At 32.5% G+C, this 18,684-nt stretch overlaps 1 long non-coding RNA gene across 1 annotated transcript in view; it reads right to left on the bottom strand.

Moving 5' to 3' along the window:
• Positions 1 to 14,478: 14,478 nt before the first annotated feature.
• LOC134809887 (uncharacterized) overlaps positions 14,479 to 18,684 on the bottom strand; it is a 122,359-nt gene continuing 118,153 nt past the window's right edge. Inside the window, exon 5 of the long non-coding RNA XR_010156593.1 lies at positions 14,479 to 18,231. This is a non-coding gene — a long non-coding RNA (uncharacterized LOC134809887). The remainder of the gene's footprint in view (positions 18,232 to 18,684) is intronic.

Here is an 18,684-nt window from a genome sequence, read left to right as displayed (position 1 = left end):
CTAAGTATGTGACAAATTTTTACCATAAAAATCAAAAAATAAATTGATGAAAAAAATTAAAGAGGACACAAATAAATGAAAATACATCTCCTTTTCATGGACTAGAAGAATTAGTATGTACAAATGTCCATATTGACTATCTGTACTCAATGTAACCTATATTAAAATATTAATGGCATTCTTCACAAAAATAGTAAAACAATGTTAAAATTCACATGGAAATGCCAAAGACCCTGGGATAGACAAAATGATCTCAAACAAAAATAACAAAACTGGAGACATTACACGACCTGACTTCAAAATATACTACAAAGCTATAGTAGTCAAAACAGCATGAAATCGGCATAAACATAAACACATAGACCAGAATAATGAACAAGAATATTGAACTCAGTTATAAATCCATGCATTTACAGCCAACTAACTTTCAACTGAGACACCAAGAATATACATTAGGGAAAGAACTGTATCTTCAACAAATAGTTCTGGGGAACCTGGCTAGCCACATGCAGAAGAACGAAACTAGATCCTTTTCTCTTACAATATACAATAATAAACTCTCAATAATTTAAAGACTTAAATGTAAGACATGAAATGTTGAAACTACTAGGAGAAAATGTAGGGTAACTGCCTCATAAATTTTAACTGGGCAAAGATTTTTAGAATAAGACCTCAAAGCACAAGCAACAAAAGCAAAAATAGACCAATGAAATTACAACTAAATAAAAAGCATCTTCACAGCTAAGGAAACCATCAATAAAGTAAAAAGACAACCTGCAGAATGGGAGAAGTTATTTGCAAACTATTCATCTGACAATGAGTAAATATCCAGGATATAAAAGTAACCAGAAAAACACAATAAAACAAACACACAAATGATCTGACTTGAAAATGGCAAAAGATTTGAATAGATGTTTCTCGAAAGAAGACATATATTTGATATTTGAAAAAATGTTCAGCATCACTAATCATCAGGGAAATTCAAATGGAAAACATAATGGGATATCCCCTCACCCCACTCCGAATGGCTATTATCAAAAAAGGTAAAACCTAAGAAACATTGACAAGGAAGCAGAGTAAAGGGAACTCATATTCTATTAGTTGGAATGTAAATTAGTACAGCCAATTGAAGCAGCATCGAAATTCCTCAAAATATTAAAATCCCATTACTGAGTATATATCCAAAGGAAATAAAATCAGTATGTCAAAGAGACATCTGCTCTTGCATGCTTATTGCAGCATTATTCACAATAGTTAAGATAGTGAATCAACTTAAGAATCCATCAAGGGATGCATGGATAAAGTGTGGATTATATACACAATAGAATATTATTCGGCCGTAAGGCAGAATGAAATTTGTCATTTGTGGCAACATGGATAAAACTAGAGAGCATTGTGTTAAGTCAAATAGCCAGGCATAGAAAGACAAACACATTATTTCACCCATATGCGGAATCTTAAAAAGTTGATTTCATGGAAGTAAAGAGTAGAATGGGGTAACATAAAATGGAGAGGATAGGAGGGAGTAGGAGGTTGGAAGTGGTCGGTCGACATGCAAAAATTCCAGTAAGCAGGAAGAATAAATTCTGGTATTTTATTACGTAGTAGAATGACTTCAGTAAATAAGAATGTAGTCTGTATTTTAAGATAGAAGATACAATTTTGAATGTTGTCATTACAAGAAATGATAAATGTTTTAAGTGAATAATATGCTAATTACCCCGATTTGATCATTATACAATGCATCCATGCATTTAACCTTCATACTACAACTCATAAATATGTAGTTATTACGTGTCAATTATAAATTTAAAAATTATTAATACAAATATATCTTCATTTGAAAAAGATCAGGCAATGCTATTGTCTTATGTTGCTTTGAGAAAAAATTTAAACATTAAATAAAGAAGAAAAACATAAAATAGTGTCTAAATAATACAAATATTTTATTTTCATCCATACAAGAGAGCTGTCCATACTATGTTTTAAACCTCATGCCTATAATTCTGAAGAGTTTTGCAAAATATATGAAGCTATAAAAATTATGAAAGCTTATTATCAATAAAGAGAACAAGGTGTGTAGGTGCGAGCATGGACACACACACATGCATGTATACTTGACTTGATGATGTTTAAAAGAAATGCAAACAAAATCCTATAACTTATTTTTCTCAAATTGTCTCAGATGCTTTTTTGCAATCAATGTGGCAAAATCAGTGTGATTTCTCCCTCCTGAAGAAAATGTTCAGTCCCTAGAAACTTCCAGGCCCCATAGTGCTTCTGCTTCTCTTTATTCAATGCTCGTATTTGAAAGAAAAATCATGTTACCGTAAAAATAGCACCTGCTCTGGAGTCAGGCAGATATGGGTCACATATCATATCTCAGGAACTAATTAATTGTGTAACTTCAGTCAAATTTAATTAAAACTCTTAGCTTCAATTTCTTCATCTGCAAAAGGAGAATGTTATTATCATATATAGTTGTAAGAATTAAGGATAATGCTGTAAAGTGTTTTTAAACATAGTAATAAGCTCATATTATCATGGTACTTATTTGTTTTTATTTAACCTCAACAAATGTTTTAATGAAGATGTGGACAATGTAGTATAATTTTCCTAGGAATTTAGTCCACACTTGGATTAGCTATATGCAACATACTTCTTTTTGTTTTCTCATTTACCAGCTCATTAATATTCATTAAACATAGCTTTTATAAAGTAATCAACTTATAAAATGGCAGTATTATTATTTATTAACAGCATATTTATATAAGACATATAAAAACACAAATAGTAAAAACAAAAGTTAAAATCTAGGTTTAACATTCTTGCAATCCAGCAAATACAAACTGTAAATAAATTTTGATCAAATATAGGAAAAAAATTAGAACAAAAGAAAGGCAGAAAAATAGCTTGTTATCTTCAATTAATTTGTTTATAAAATATTAAACAAATTTCAATGCAATTATCTAGATTCAATTTTTATGAGAAAAATATGAAAAATTAGGAAAAATTATGATTACTATAGCTTTCAATATTTATAGAACTTCGTATATTCCAGATATGTAATAAGAATTAAGTATATGAATATAATTCAACATAATATAGTTGCAATTAAAACTCTGCCAACTATTTATAGTCTTAAAAAGAGCAACTGATCACTGAGTAAAAATTAAGTTATTCTTAGATCATTTTCTCTGTGGCACAGCAGTTGTTGCAGTCTTCTTACTAATTTGTTTCTATGTCAAAGTACCATTCTTAACACTAAGAAAATATTATGTGTAATAAGTTGTTATATGCTACTTATAGAAGTAGAAGCAAAGAACTTTTTGATAGAAAAAGAATGATACCAAATATAGATGGCCAAAGTTGATAGATATCCTAATGGTATGGTTTAATTTGCTACCTTAATAAATGTAGCATATTAACTAAGTGGTTAAGGCAATCAATCAGCAACACAGAATGGGAGAAAATTTTTGCACTCTATCCATCTGACAAAAGGCTAATATCCAGAATCTACAAGGAACTTAAACAAATGTACAAGAAAAATAACAAACAACCCCATCAAACAGTGGGTGAAGGATATGAACAGACAATTCTCAAAAGAAGACATTTATGCAGCCAACAAACATATGAAAAAAAGCTCACCATCATCGGTTACAAGAGAAATGCAAATCAAAACCACAGTGAGATACCATCTCATGCCAGTTAGAATGGCGATCATTAAAAAGTCAAGAAACAACAGATGCTGGGGAGGATGTGGAGGAATAGAAACACTTTTACACTGTTGGTGGGAGTGTAAATTAGTTCAACCATTATGGAAGACAGTGTGGTGATTCCTGAAGGATCTAGAAGTAGAAATACCATTTGACCCAGCAATCCCATTACTGAGTGTATACCCAAAGGATTATGAATCATTCTACTATGAGACACATGCACACATATGTTTATTGTGGCACTATTCACGATAGCAGAGACTTGGAACGAACCCAAATGCCCATCAATGATAGACTGGATAAAGCAAATATGGCACACATACACCATGGAATATTATGCAGACATAAAAAAGGATGAGTTTATGTCCTTTGCAGGGACACGGATGAAGCTGGAAACCGTCATCCTCAGCAAACTAACACAAGAACAGAAAACCAAACACCACATGTTTTCACTCATAAGTGGGAGTTGAACAATGAGAACACATGGACACAGGGAATGGAACATCACACACCGGGGCCTGTTGGGGGGTCAGGGGCTAGGGGAGGCATAGCATTAGGAGAAATATCTAATGTAGATGTCGAGTTGATGGGTGCCGCAAACCACCATGGCACGTGTATACCTATGTAACAAACCTGCACGTTGTGCACATGTACCCCAAAACTTATAATAATAAAAATATTAACCAGTCTAAAAAAATAAATCTGAATAAAATAAAAATCTTGTCTCAATCTGTTTATTTTTCTCATTATGGCTACTATTTTTATAAAGGCAAGACCAGATATTACAGGAAAACTTGTTCTCAGGGACAGATTGGATTATTTCCTATTATTTCCTATTATTTCCACAAACTCTAGTGAAATTTCCTAGTCTGCATTTGTAGAAAATTATTTCCAATTATTGCTTTTTATTGCACTTTTAAAGAGATGTATTTTGTATAGAAAACTATGTATACTAGTCTACTAAATGGAATTACAATACACTTTTGTTGTAGTGTTAACATTAACTTTACAGTGAAAACATCTCAGAGGCCCATTTTCCATTACATGAACAACAACAACAGCAAGAGCAACAACATGATAGCTAACTTGTTTTGAGCATGTACATCCTGTGAAGTATTATATAAGGCATTATAAAAGATCAAGTTTTACTTAATGGTCACAATCATCTTGAAGTAGGTATAACTATGACATTTGTTTAGTGAATAAGAAAAATAAGGTTTGGAGTAGTATACTCCTGATTACAATCAGAATTCTAACTTGAATCTGAATTGAATAAAGAGAACTGGGTTTAGTTCACTAGAAAATAACAATATAGAAAGTCTCCAGTGTGCTATGCCTTGATATTTTCATTCATTATAATGACATACTTGTGTCCACCATACCCAAAATTCAAATGTCAGAATGGTTGTATCTCCTTCAAAATTCATATGTTAAAATTTTAACTCCCAATGTGATAGCATTAGGAGGTGGAGTCTTTGTTAGATAATTAGGCCATGAGAACTAAGCCTCATGAATGGAATTAACGTCCTTATAAATTAGGTCCCAGAGGGCCCCCTTATCCCATCTGCCATGTGAGATTGTTGATGAACAAGGAAGCAGGCCCTTACCAGGTAACAAATATGCAGTTGTCTTGATCTTGGACTTCCCGGCATCCAGAACTGTGAGAAATACATTTCTGTTGCTTACAAACCACCCAGTCTATGGCATTTTGTTATAGAAGCCTGAACACATGAAGGCAATATGTTGACTTCGAAACCTTTGGCCTGACTTCTGGTTTCCAGTTCACCATGCAAGAAGCTAGAAGTTGCCACTTTATTCTAACAACAAGTAAGAAGCTTAACCAACTGAAAGTCAGCATCTCTTCTTAGATTCATCATCAAGGGGAGGTCACAGTGCAGCCCCCTGCCCTAAAAGTTGGAGAGACCAATAGGTAACTGTAGAGAACTGTGACTTTCCAGAAGCCAATAAGCACAAATCTTCATGGAAAACAGTGCTGAAGTATAGACACCTGAAGTATAACTGACAAATTGCTGGAGGCTTATTGTAGACAAGGCTGAGAGATAAAATCTCAAGGGTAACTCAGTCACTTGAGCTTTATTTTAGGAGCTCAACAAGCTTCTTACAGTGAGTATTGGAGGAAAATCCCCTTGTATTTTGGCAGCAAGAGAGAAAAAAGAACTATTTTGAAATGGCCAGAGCATTCTGCTCTTAACAAGGCCTGTCCTCCAGGGAAACCATTTAATTAAAGACTAACTGATCAGGGGAAAGGGAAATATCCAACAGCAGATGGTTCTAGACTAACATGTGGAAGAAGGGAAATACCCAACTTCAGCTTGCCCTAGCTATTCTGTCCAACAGGAGGGGAGAAAAACTGAGAAGTACATTTGAAGTTTACACTCCAGAGTTAAAGGTAATAAAACAAGTAAGACCTTGTCACAGAACTATACAACACTTTCCCCCTCCACACATCTTACCACTGCATCAGTAAAGGATTATTTATAACAGTTAATTTTACCCAGTGTGTCATGCCTGGCTATGAAGAAAAATATACTAGCCACACTAAAAAGCAAAAACACAGTTTGAAGAGTCAGGTCAAGCAAGCATATCAACCAGACTCAGATATTTCAAGAATATTAAAATCCTCAGAATGGGAATTTAGAAGAACTATGAGTAAAATGTTAAACGAACTAATGAATAAAGTAAAACACATGTAAAAACAGATGGCTGATGGAAGCAGAGAGATGTATTAGAACAAAGAACAAAAAAGAAATGCTAGATATATATAAAAAATACTGTAACAGAAATGAAGAAATGCCTTTAATGGACTTCATGGTAAGCTGGACATAGCTGAAGAAAGAATTCCTGAGCTTGAGGATGTCTTAATAGAAACTGCCAAAACTTAAAAACAGAGATAAAAAAGACTGAAGAAACATAACAGAATATTCAGGAATGATAGAACAACTCCAAAAGGTGTAACATATATGTAATGAAAGTTCCAGAGGAAGAAGATAGAAAAGAAGAGAAAAATGTGAGCTAATGACTCAGAATTTCCCCCCAATTAATATTAGACACCAAACCACTACACAGGAAACCCAAAAAAGTACCAGGCAAGTTACATTCCTCAAAACCCACACCTAGCTATGTAATTTTTAAACTATAGAAAACCAAAGACAAAGACAAAATCTCAAAAGAAAACAGAGGGAGAAAACATTACTTATAAAGGAGAAAAGACAAGAATTACATTAAATTTCTCCTCAGAAGGCATATAAGCAAAAGGAGAGTGTAGCAAACTATTTAAAGTGTTGAGAGAAAAAAACCCATGAGCTAGAAGTCTGTACACTGAAAAATTGTCCTTCAAGAGTGAAGGAGAAATAAAGACAAAAATTGAGGGAATCTGTTGCCACCAGGCATACCTTGCAAGAAATATTAAAAGAAATTCTTCAGAGAGAAGGGAAATGATAAAGGTCAGAAACTCAGATCTAATAAAATAAAGTAAGAATGATGAAGAAGATATAAGTTAGGGTAACATAAAAGCTTTAACTTTTCTTATTCTTAATTAACCTAACATGATAATTTGTTCAAAATAGTAATAGCAATTGTGTATTTGATTACGTGTGTGTGTGTGTTTGTGTATATATATGTACATATATATGGTTATATATAGGAAAATGAATGACAGCAATAATACAAAGGAAAGAAAAAGGAATTAGGATAATTTTTATTATGAAGTACTCACATTACTCATGAAAAGGTAGAATATTACTTGAAGATAAATGGTACACGGTAAAACACAGAATACCGTAACACTGTAGTTATGGTACATAAACTACTCATACCTTTAGTAGAAAGACTAAAAGAATAACCTATCAAAAGTAACAACTACGACAATTTTTCAAGACATAGTATAATAAAATATGAACAGGAACACAAGTTAAAAAGCAGTGAGTGGAGGACGAAGTAAAGGTGTAGTTTTTATTAGTTTTATATTCACGTGTTAGTTTGTGCAATCACTGTTAAGCTGTCATCAGTTTAAAATAATTGATTATAAAATGTTACTTCCAAGCCTCATGGTAACCTCAAATCAAAAAACGTACAACAGATACATAAAAATTTAAAAGCAAAAAATTAAAACATAGCACCAGAGAAAATCATCATCAAAAAAAAGGAAGACAGGAAGGAAAGAAGGAAGGGAAGACGGGAGAAAGGGAGGAAGGGAACACCCAAACACTAAATCAGAAAACAAATAAAATGGAAGTAGTAAGTCCTTGCTTAATAGTAATATTGAAAGTGTATGGACAAAGTCCCCCACTCAAAAGGCATAGAGTGACTGAATGGGTTAAAAAACAAGAACAATCTCTTGCCCACAAGAAAGACACTTAACCTATAAAGACACATATAGTTTGAAAATAAAGGGATGGAAAAATATTTTATGCAACTGAAAACCAAAACAAGAGAAAGAGTTGGTATACTTAGACAAAATTAACTTCAAGACAAAAACTATACAAAGATGCAAAGAAGGTCATTATATAATGAAAAAGGATTCAATTCAATAAGAGTATAAAATAATTGTAAATATACATGCACTCAACACTGGAGTACCCAGATACAAATAGCACATATTAGAGCTACAGAGACTAGTGGACCCCAATAAAATAATAGTTGGAGACATTAACATCTCACTTTCAGCATTGGACAGATAACCCAGACAGAAAATCAGCAAAGAAACATTGGACTTAATCTGTCCTATAGATTAGATAGTCCTTACAGATATGTACAGAACATTTCATTCAATGGCTACAGAATATACATTCTTCTTAGCACACAGATCATTCTCAAGGACAGACCATATGTTAGGCATAAAACAAGTCTTAACTAAATTAAAAAAAATTATATCAAGTATCTTCTCTGACCACAATGGAATAAAACTAGAAATCAATAACAAGAACTTTGGAAACTATACAAACACATGGAAATGACACAGCATGCTTCTGAATGATCAATGGATCAATGAAGAAATTAAGAAAGATGAACATATTTTTTGAACCAAACTAAAATGGAAATGCAACATACCAAAACCTATGGAATATAACAAAAGCAGTAGTAAGAGGAAAGTTTATAGCAATAAGTGCCTACATCTCAAAAGTAGAAATACTTTATATAAAAAAATTAATGATCTGTCTTAAAGAACTAGAAAAGCAATAGCAAACTGACCCAAAATTAGTAGAAGAAAGAAATAATAAAGATCAGAGGGTAAATACATAAAATTGAAATGAAAAACATCAATGAAATTTAAAATTGTTTTTTAAAAAAATAAAATCAACAAAACTTTAGCCAGTCTAAGAAAAAAAAAAGAGAGAAAAGACCCAAATAAAGAAAATCAGACATTAAAAAGGAGACATTACTACTGATAACCACACAAATGTTATGGACCTTTAAAGGCTACCATGAGCAACTATGTGCCAACAATTGGAAATCTTAGAAGAAGTAGATAAATTCTTAGACACATACAACATACCATTATTGAACCATTAGTAAACCTAAAACCGAATAGACCAATAATAAGTAATGAGATCAAAGCTATAGTAAAAAGTCTCTCAGAAAAAAAAAAGCAGCCTAGGACACAATGGCTTCTCTACTGATCTTTATCAAACATTTGAAAGGGCTAATACCAGTCCTACTCAAACTAAACCAGAAAATGAAAGAAGGGAAGATTCTTCTAAACTTACTCTACAATGCCAGTATTACCCTGACACCAAAAGCAGATAAACACACACACACACACACACACACACACACACACAATAAGCCAGTGTTCCTGATCAACATTCATGCAAAAATCTTCAACAAAATACTAGTAAATAACATTCAACAACACATTCAAAAGATCATTCATCATGACCACAAGGGATTTATCCCAGGGATGCAAAGATGGTTTAACACACTCAAATCAATGTGATAATTATATCAACATAATAAAGAACAAAATTCATATGATCATTTCAATTGATGCTGAAAAAGCATTTGATAAAATTCAACATCGCTTCAGGATAAAAACTCTCAAAATAATTGATTACAGAAAGAACATACTTCAAAACAATAAAAGGCACATATGACAGACCCACAGCTAGTATCATACTGAATAAGGGAAAACTGAAAGCCTTTCCTCTAAAAACTGGAACACCACAAGGATGTTCACTTTTACCATTGTGATTCAACATGGTACTGGAAATCCTAGCCAGAGCAATCAGAGAAGAGAAAGAAAGAAAGCACATCCACATAAGAAAGAAAGACATCAAATTAGCCTTGTTTTCAGGGTAATATTAGTCTGTATTTGGAAAAACCTAAAAACTTCACCAAAAAACCAGTAGAACACATAACAAAATTCAAAAAATATCAATGACATTCTTCACAGAAAAAAAAAAAATCCTAAAATTTATACAGAACCACAAAAGACCCAGAATAGTACAAGCTGTCCTGAGCCAAAAGAACAAAAATGGAGGAATCCCATTACTTGGCTTCAATTATACTACAGCGCTGTAGTAACTCACTACAGAGCTGTAGTAACTCAAACAGCCTTTGTCATTTGACCTTGGGCAAATTAAATAACCTGCAAGAGTTCTATTCTTTTCTATTTGTAAAATAGAAATAAATATGTGTATCACACAAGGCTATTACCAGGATTAAATGGCATAGCATATGTAATGGTAGTGGCATGAAAACAGACACATTGACCAACGGAACAGAACGGAGAACCCACAAATAAATCCATACATCTACAGTAAGCTCATTTTTGACAAAGATGTCAAGATCACACATTGGGCTAAAGACAGTCTCTTCAACAAATGATGCTGTGAAAATTGGATAGCTATATGCAGAAGAATGAAATGAGATCCTGCCTCTCACCATACACAAAAATCAAATCTAAATAGATTTAAGACTTAAATCTAAGACCTCAACCTATGAAACTACTAAAATAAAACATTCGGGAAACCCTTCAGGACACTGGTCTGGGCAAAAATTTCTTGAGTAATATCCCTAAAGCACAGGCACCAAAGCAAAAATAGACAAATGGGATCACAACAAGTTAAAAATATTCTGCATAACAAAGAAAACAATCAACAAAACGAAGAGACAGCAGTCAGAATGGGAAAAAATTTGCAAATTATCTACCTGACAAGGGATTAATAACCACAATATATAAGGAGCTCAAACAACTCAATTAGAAAACATCTAATAATTCAATTAAAAATGGGCAAAAGATCTGAAAAGACATTTCTCAAAAGAAGACATACAAATGGTAAACAGGAATTTGAAAAAATCTTCAGAGAAATGTAAATTAAAACTACAATGAGGTGCTATCTCATCATCATTAAAATGGCTTTTTTCCATAAGAGCAACAATGCTAGTGAGGAAGTGGAGAAAAGGAAATCCTCATACACTGTTGGTGGGAATATAAATGAGTATAGCTACTATGGAGAGTTTGGAGGTTCCTCAAGAAACTATATAAAAATAGAACCACCATATGATCCAGTAATCCCAGTGCTGGGTATATGCCCAAAAGAAGGGAAATCAGCATATCAAAGTGATATCTGTGCTCCCATGTTTCTTGTAGCACTATTCACAACAGCCAAGATTTGGAACCAATCTACATGTCCATTGACAAAAAAAACAGATTAAAAAATATGGTAAATATACACAAAATGGAGTCCTGTGCAACCATAAAAAAATGAAATCCTGTCATTTGCAACAACGTGGATAGAACTGGAGGACATTATGTTAAGTGAAATAAACCAGGCACAGAAAGACAAATTGTGAATGTCTTCACTGACTTGTGGCAGAGGATAATAAAGGTAACGGGGAGCAGGAGAGTTGGGGATGGTTAATGGCTACAAAAATATACTTAGAGAAAATGAATAAAATGAGTATATGACAGCACAAACAGGTGATTGCAGTAAACAATAATTTACTGTACCTCTAAAAATAGCTAAGAGAATATAATTGGAATGTTTATAACACAAATAAATGATAAATGCTTGAGGATAAATGCCCATTTACCCTGATACGATTATTATGCATTGTATTCCTGTATCAAAATGTCATGTGCTCCATAAATATATACATCTACTATGTATCCATACAAATTAAAAAAATAAAATAGACTTGAAATAGTTGGAAATGTATTTGCAAATTCTAGGGAAACCACAAAAATATAGAGAAAGAAATATAAATCATATACAAAGAAAATATATACATGTAAAAAGCTCGATTAAAATTAGAAAAGGCAGAAAAAGAGGGCAAAACAAAAATAGGAGCAAAGAACATGGCCAAGAAATAGAAAACAGTAATAAATATGGTAGATATTAATAAAAGTATATCCATAATCACTTTGAATACTGATGGTCTAGACAACCATTAATCTACTTTCTGTCACATTTGCCTATTCTGAACATTTCATATGAATGGAATCATAACATATGTAGCCTTTTATGATTAGCTTCTTTCATTTAGTATAGTATTTTCAAGATTAATCTATATTGTAATATGTATCAGGGCTTTGTTTATTTTTTTCAATGTTTTTATTGTTGTAAAATATATACAACACAGTTTACTACATTAATCACTTTAAGTGTACAGTTCAGTGGTATTAAATACATTCTTAATGTTGTGCAACGATCACCACCATCCATCTTGAAATGTATTTTCTTCTTGTAAATCTTTACACCCATTAGACAACACTTTCTCACTTCTCCCTCCTTCCAGTACCCGGCAACTACCATTCTACTTTCTGTCTCTATGATTATAATTACTGTAAGTACCTCATGTAAGTGGAATCCTACAGTATTTGCCCTTTTGTGACTAGTTTACTTCACTTAGCATAATGTCCTCAAGGTTCATTCATGTTATAGCAGATGCCAAAATTTCATTTCTTTTTAAAGCTGAATAATATTCCATTGTATGCCTATACCATATTTTGCTTTTCCATTCATCTGTCAATGGAGGCTTAGTTTGCTTCTGCATTTTAGCTAGTGTCAATAATGCTACTGAGATCCTGCTTACAATTCCTTTGAGTTTATACTCAGAAGTGGAATTGTTAGATCATGTGGAAGTCTATTTTTAATTTTTTGAGGAACTACCACACTCTTTCCCAGAGAAGCTGTACCACTTTACATTTGCACTAACAGTGCAAAAGGATTCCAATTTCTCTACATCCTTGCCAACACTTGTATTTTTTTATTTTTTTATCTCTTGTATTTTTGATTTGCATTTCCCTGATGATTAGTGATGCTGATTTTCTTTTATATGCTTATCAGCCATTTGTGCATACTTCTCAGGTTAAATGTCTATTCAAATCCTTTACCCATTTTTTTCATCTTTTTTGTGTGTGTTTGTTTTTGTTGTTGTTGTTGAGCTTTAGGTGTTCTTTTATATTCTGGATTTTACTATTTTGTCAGATACATGATTTACAAATAATTTCTCTCATTTTGCGCAATGTCTTTACACTGTTTATAGGATCTTTCGAGGCCCTAAATATTTAAATTGTTATTAAATCCAGTTTGTCAATACTTTCCTTTGTGCTTAAGCCTTTGGTGTCATATTGAAGAAGTCACTGCTAAATCAAATGTTGTGAAGTTTATGCCCTATGTTTGCTTCTAATAGTTTTAGATATTACATTAATGCCTTTGATCCATTTTGAGTTTTTTAAAAATTATTTGCATATGGTATCTGCCTCTTTCTTGTGCATGTGGATATTCAGGTTTGCCTTCACCATGTGTTGCAAAGACTGCCTTGTGCCCATTGAATGGTTGTGGCACTTTTGTCAAAATAATTTGAAGATACGTGTAGGATTTATTTCTGGGCTCTCTATTCTATTTCATTGTCTGTATGTTTGTCTTAATGCCAGTATCACACAATTTTGATTAATGTAGCTTTATAGTAAGTCTTGACATCAGAAAGTGTGTCTTTTAGCTTTGTTTTTCTTTATAATGATTATTTTAGCTATTTGGGTTCCCTTGAAATTCCATGTGAACTTTAGGATGAGCTTTTCTATTTCTGTGGTAAACATCATCATAATTTTGACAGGAATTGCATTAAATCTGCAGATAACTTGAGGTAGGATTGGCAATATTCTTAAAAATATTAAGTTTTCCAATCCATAAATATGAAATATATTTCTATTTATTTATGTCTTCTTTAATTTCTTTCACCAATGCTTCATAATTTTCATTCTACAAGTCTTTCACCTTCTTGGTTAAGTTACTTCTCAAGTATATTATTATTTGTATGCTATGATAAATGAAATTATTTTTATAAATTTCTACTCAAATTGTTTATTTTTAGTGTCTAGAAATATAATGATTTTACCTGTTGTCTACAACTTCGGGTGAATTATTTGTTAGTTCTAACAGGTCTTTTGCAGAATCTTTAGGATTTTGTACAAATAGGAATATTTCTTCTGTGAATAAAGATAATTCTATTTCTATTTCTCTAATTTGAATGTCTTTTGTTTGTATTTCTATAGGTAATAAACTATGTAAGAAAAACAAAAAGGAAACAATACTTTCTCATTTCCCCTCCTTTCAGCACCTGGCAACCACCTTTCTACTTTCTGTCTCTATGATTATAAATACTGTAAGTACCTCACATAAGTGGAGGTACCTCTAAGTACCTCACATGTTTCTTTTTCTACCTCATTTCTTACCTAGTTTCTCTGGCTAGAATTTTTAATATTACATAAAATAGAAGTGGTGAGAGTAAACGTTTTTGTCTTCATCTTAGAGAAAAAACTTTTAATTTTTAATCAGTAAGTATGATATTTGCTGTGGGTTTTTCAAATATGGCTCTTAATATGTTGCAGCAGTTTCTCTTCTTCCTCGTTTGTTGAGTTTTATTATAGAAGATTGTTATTTTTTTCAAATGTGTTTTCTACATCAATTGAGATGACCACACCTATGTACATTCTTCACAAGGGCAAGTGAGACATTTTCCAGAATAAACAATGTTAGGCTACAAATTGTCTGAATAGATTTAAAATGATAAATAAAACAACGTATCTTGTTCTACCTAAATGGGATAAAGTTAACAATCAATCACAAAACATAATCAATAACAAAATTAAAAATAGAAAATTTATGAAATTGTAAAAATTAAACAGCACACTTTTAAACAACCAATGGATCAAAGAAGAAAAGTAAATTACAAAATAGATCAAAATAAATAAAAATGAAAACACACACATACGAAAACTTATGGAACAAAGCAAAAGCAGTGATAAGGTAAGATTTATGGCTATAAACATATTAAAAAACAAGAAACATCTTAAATCAACAACCTAACTTTTCCGCTAAAGGAACTAAATAAAAATAAAAATATAAAACTAAAGTTAATAGAAGAAAGAAAATAATAAATATTAGAGGAAAGATAGACAAAATAGGGAATGAAAAGAAAATATAGCAAATCAATGAGACCCGAAGTTTGTTACTTAAAAAGAAAAAATGACAAATTTTTAACTATAGATAAAGAAAATAAAGAAAAAACACTTACATTACTAAAACCAGAAATGAAAATGAGAACATCACTATTTAATTTATAGAAATAAAAAGACATATAAGAGAGTACTGTGACCAATTGTATACCAACAAATTGAGTAACCTGGATGAAATGGACAAGTTTCTAGGAAAAAAAAATCAGGACTAAATAATAAAGAAATATTAAATCTAAATAGGCCTGTAATTAGTTAGGAGAGGGTACGGAGAGGCAAAAGGCACTGAAAAGCCAACGCAATATTGCAGGAGAAAAAAAGGTGGAGGACTGTCACTATTTGACTTCATGACTTACTATAAAGCCAGTAATAAAGACAGTGTAATGTTGGCAAAATAATAGACAAATAGATTAATGGAATAGAAGGGCAAGTCCAAAAATAGACCCACATAGATACAGTCAACTGATCTTTGACAAAAAAGTAAGGCAATACAGTAGGAAAAAAATCTTTTCTACAAATGGTGCTGGAACAACTGGACACTCACATGAAAAAAAATCAAAACTTAGACTTTACACACACCTTTTTTGAATATTAACTCAAATGGATTTTATGCTTAAATATAAAATGTAATACTATAAAACTCCTAGAAGATGATGTAAGAGAAAATCTAGAAGATCTAGGGTATGGCAATGACTTTTTGCATGCAACACCGAGGCACAACCCACAAAAGAAAAAAGCTGATGAGCTGAACTTTACCAAGATTAATAACTTCTGTGAAGGCCAGTTCTCAGTCAAAGATCAGTGGTTGCCAGTGGTTAGGGATAAATAAGTGGAGAATAGAGGAGTTTTAGGTCAGTGAAATGACTCTGCATGATACCATAATGGTGGATACATGTCACTATATATTTGTCCAAATCAATAGAAAATAAAATGCCAAGATCTAACCCTAATGTAAACTATGGGCTTTGGGTAATAATAATGCATCAGTGCCATTTATCAGTTTTAACAAATGTACTAGTTTGGTGGGGGAGGCTAATAATAGCAAAGGTTATGCACGTGCACATGCAGAGATATATTGAAAATCTCTGTACCTTCCACTCAATTTTTATCTGAACCTAAAACTGGTCCAAAAGTGTTCTATTTAAAAATGATGTTTTATAACAAAACTAAAACTACACAACAGATTAAATTCAATTTACCAGTTTATATAATGCAGAAGATAAAATGACCTTGAGTCTGAACAAAGAATATTAAACATGCATTCTAAATCTATACAAAACTTGAGAGAGCATCATTTTGAAATAGTCAGGACTTTGTCTTACATTCTATTAAATGAGCATTAAGCTAACTGATTATCTAAGGCCCTTCCAGATCTAAGATTCTTTTTTTTTTTTTCCCCTTCTACATTGTCAAAGAAGGAGCCATCAAAAAAACAAGGGCTGGGTTAGGTGGCCCTTGTAATTCATGTAATGGAGAGTAATTGAAGGACTTTCTTTAAGTAATAACATAGTGAGTTCTTAATAGCATAATGTTATTAAAAGATCAGTATGATGGGAGAGTAGCAATGGCAGATACAGAACTGGCAAATCTTCGTTTTGAATGATAAAGAGAGCTGGGGGAGGGAAATATCCAGGCTTGGACAATTGGGGTCATAGAAGTAACATTCACTAAAATAGTGAACACTGAAAAGTGGAAAGGGGGTTAGTTAGAGTTGAGAGGAAAAACAGATGCATTTTGTTTTGCACAAGTGCAGTTTGATGAGGTATGTTGGGTATAAGATTAAGTACTTGATTTGAATTATTTGATGTATTGAGGTAATGAAGAAAAAATATTTTAAAGCTTTAAAATGTATTGCCAAATTACTCTTTAAAATGTTGTTACAATTTATCATATCCACTGTCATAATATGAGAGTGCCTATTTTTCCACACCATTGCCAGGTGCTAATATTTGATATTTATAAAGAGGTTTGTCAATTTTATGGAGTAAAACAAAAATGACACATTTCATGAAAGAAACATAATAGAAGATTGCTTTAGAAAGCTTAGTTGATGGTATAAATTTTATCTGAAGATGGCATAACTGGCTATAAATGGTGAAATAATAGACATTGCAAATCATGAGTTGTAATGTTTGTTCTTTGGGTCACAAAACACAGAAGCCTCAATTATAGATTTGGTGAATATGAACTGATTGTGAAATAAAAATTACCTATCAGAGCAAGTATTGGTGACTTGATATATTAGATATTAATTTCCATATAACCAATCACCAAAAACCTAAAATCACATACATTTATTATCTGACATCATCTATAGGTCAGGAATCTAAGCAAGGCTTGGGTGGATCTTGGGCTCAGGGTCTTAAAAGACTGCTAATAAGCTATGAGCTGGACCACATTCTTTCTGGAGCTCAACGTTCAAGCTCACATGATTGTTGGTAGAATTCAATTTCTTGTGGTTGAAGGATTGAGGCCCTCATTTTCTTGCTAACTATCAGGCAGGTGTTGCCCTCAGCTCCTGGTGCCCACCTTTAGTTTCTTGACTGTGGCCTTCTTACAGCGTGCAGCTTACTTTCTCAAGGCCAGTAGAAGAATCTTATTCTTGTCTGCTGAAAGAGGGTCTTACATAAGTAACCTAATCTAGAGAGTGACTATCCTACCACTTTTTTATATTCTACTGCCTGGAAGCGACTTACACATTTTGCCCACACTTAACGGGAGGGAATGATACAAGCACATAATTCTTTATGGGTCCCACTAGGGTATATATATTAAAACTACTCTTCAAAAATACCAAAATGAATTGTTCTCACAGTGGAAATAGAATCACTCTATGCCTTAGGAAATGTGTAGCTACAAGGAACAGCATACCTTTATAAAAATAAATAAAAATTAAGAGGGTTTATTATCTCATAGGGTGAGAAGAATAATGGTAGAGAAATTCCAACACTGATGTTTCATCTTAATGAAGTAGCTGATGATGGTGGTGGTTGTCATCTGTTCCTTATGCCATCCTCAACACACAGGCTGTCTTTCCTGTCATGGTCACAAATGCAACTCAATCAGTTACAGGCTTCATGTACAGACATAAAGCAGTGAAGAGATATGATGTGTTTAATTCACTTTAAACAAGGAGATAAATTTCCCAAGAATTCTCTGATCCCATTGGTCAGGACTGTTTACACAGCAAGCACTAGGAGGAAGGGAATCTGGGAAAGTCTATGGCATTCTCAGGTTCTATAATTTTAGAAAGAAGGCTTCCATCAATGGGACAAGGAGAATGGCTATTGGGTAGAACAGAAGCAGAAACTTTTATATTATTATAAAATAATTTTTAATAAAAATTACAGCTTTTTATACAAGCCTGCATATAGACATATTTTGCTCTATCTTGAACTTGTAAAACAAATTTTACTTTTCTCAAAAGTTTCTGATTTTCAACTTATCAATAGGAAGCATCTGTTTTACTTCAGTTTTGACTTTGATTCT

The sequence above is a fragment of the Pan troglodytes genome, chromosome 3, assembly GCF_028858775.2.
Source record: "Pan troglodytes isolate AG18354 chromosome 3, NHGRI_mPanTro3-v2.0_pri, whole genome shotgun sequence".
Classification (NCBI taxonomy): Eukaryota; Metazoa; Chordata; class Mammalia; order Primates; family Hominidae; genus Pan; species Pan troglodytes.
Note: the sequence above shows the minus strand (reverse complement) of the source record. Positions and strands in the feature narration are given on the sequence as shown.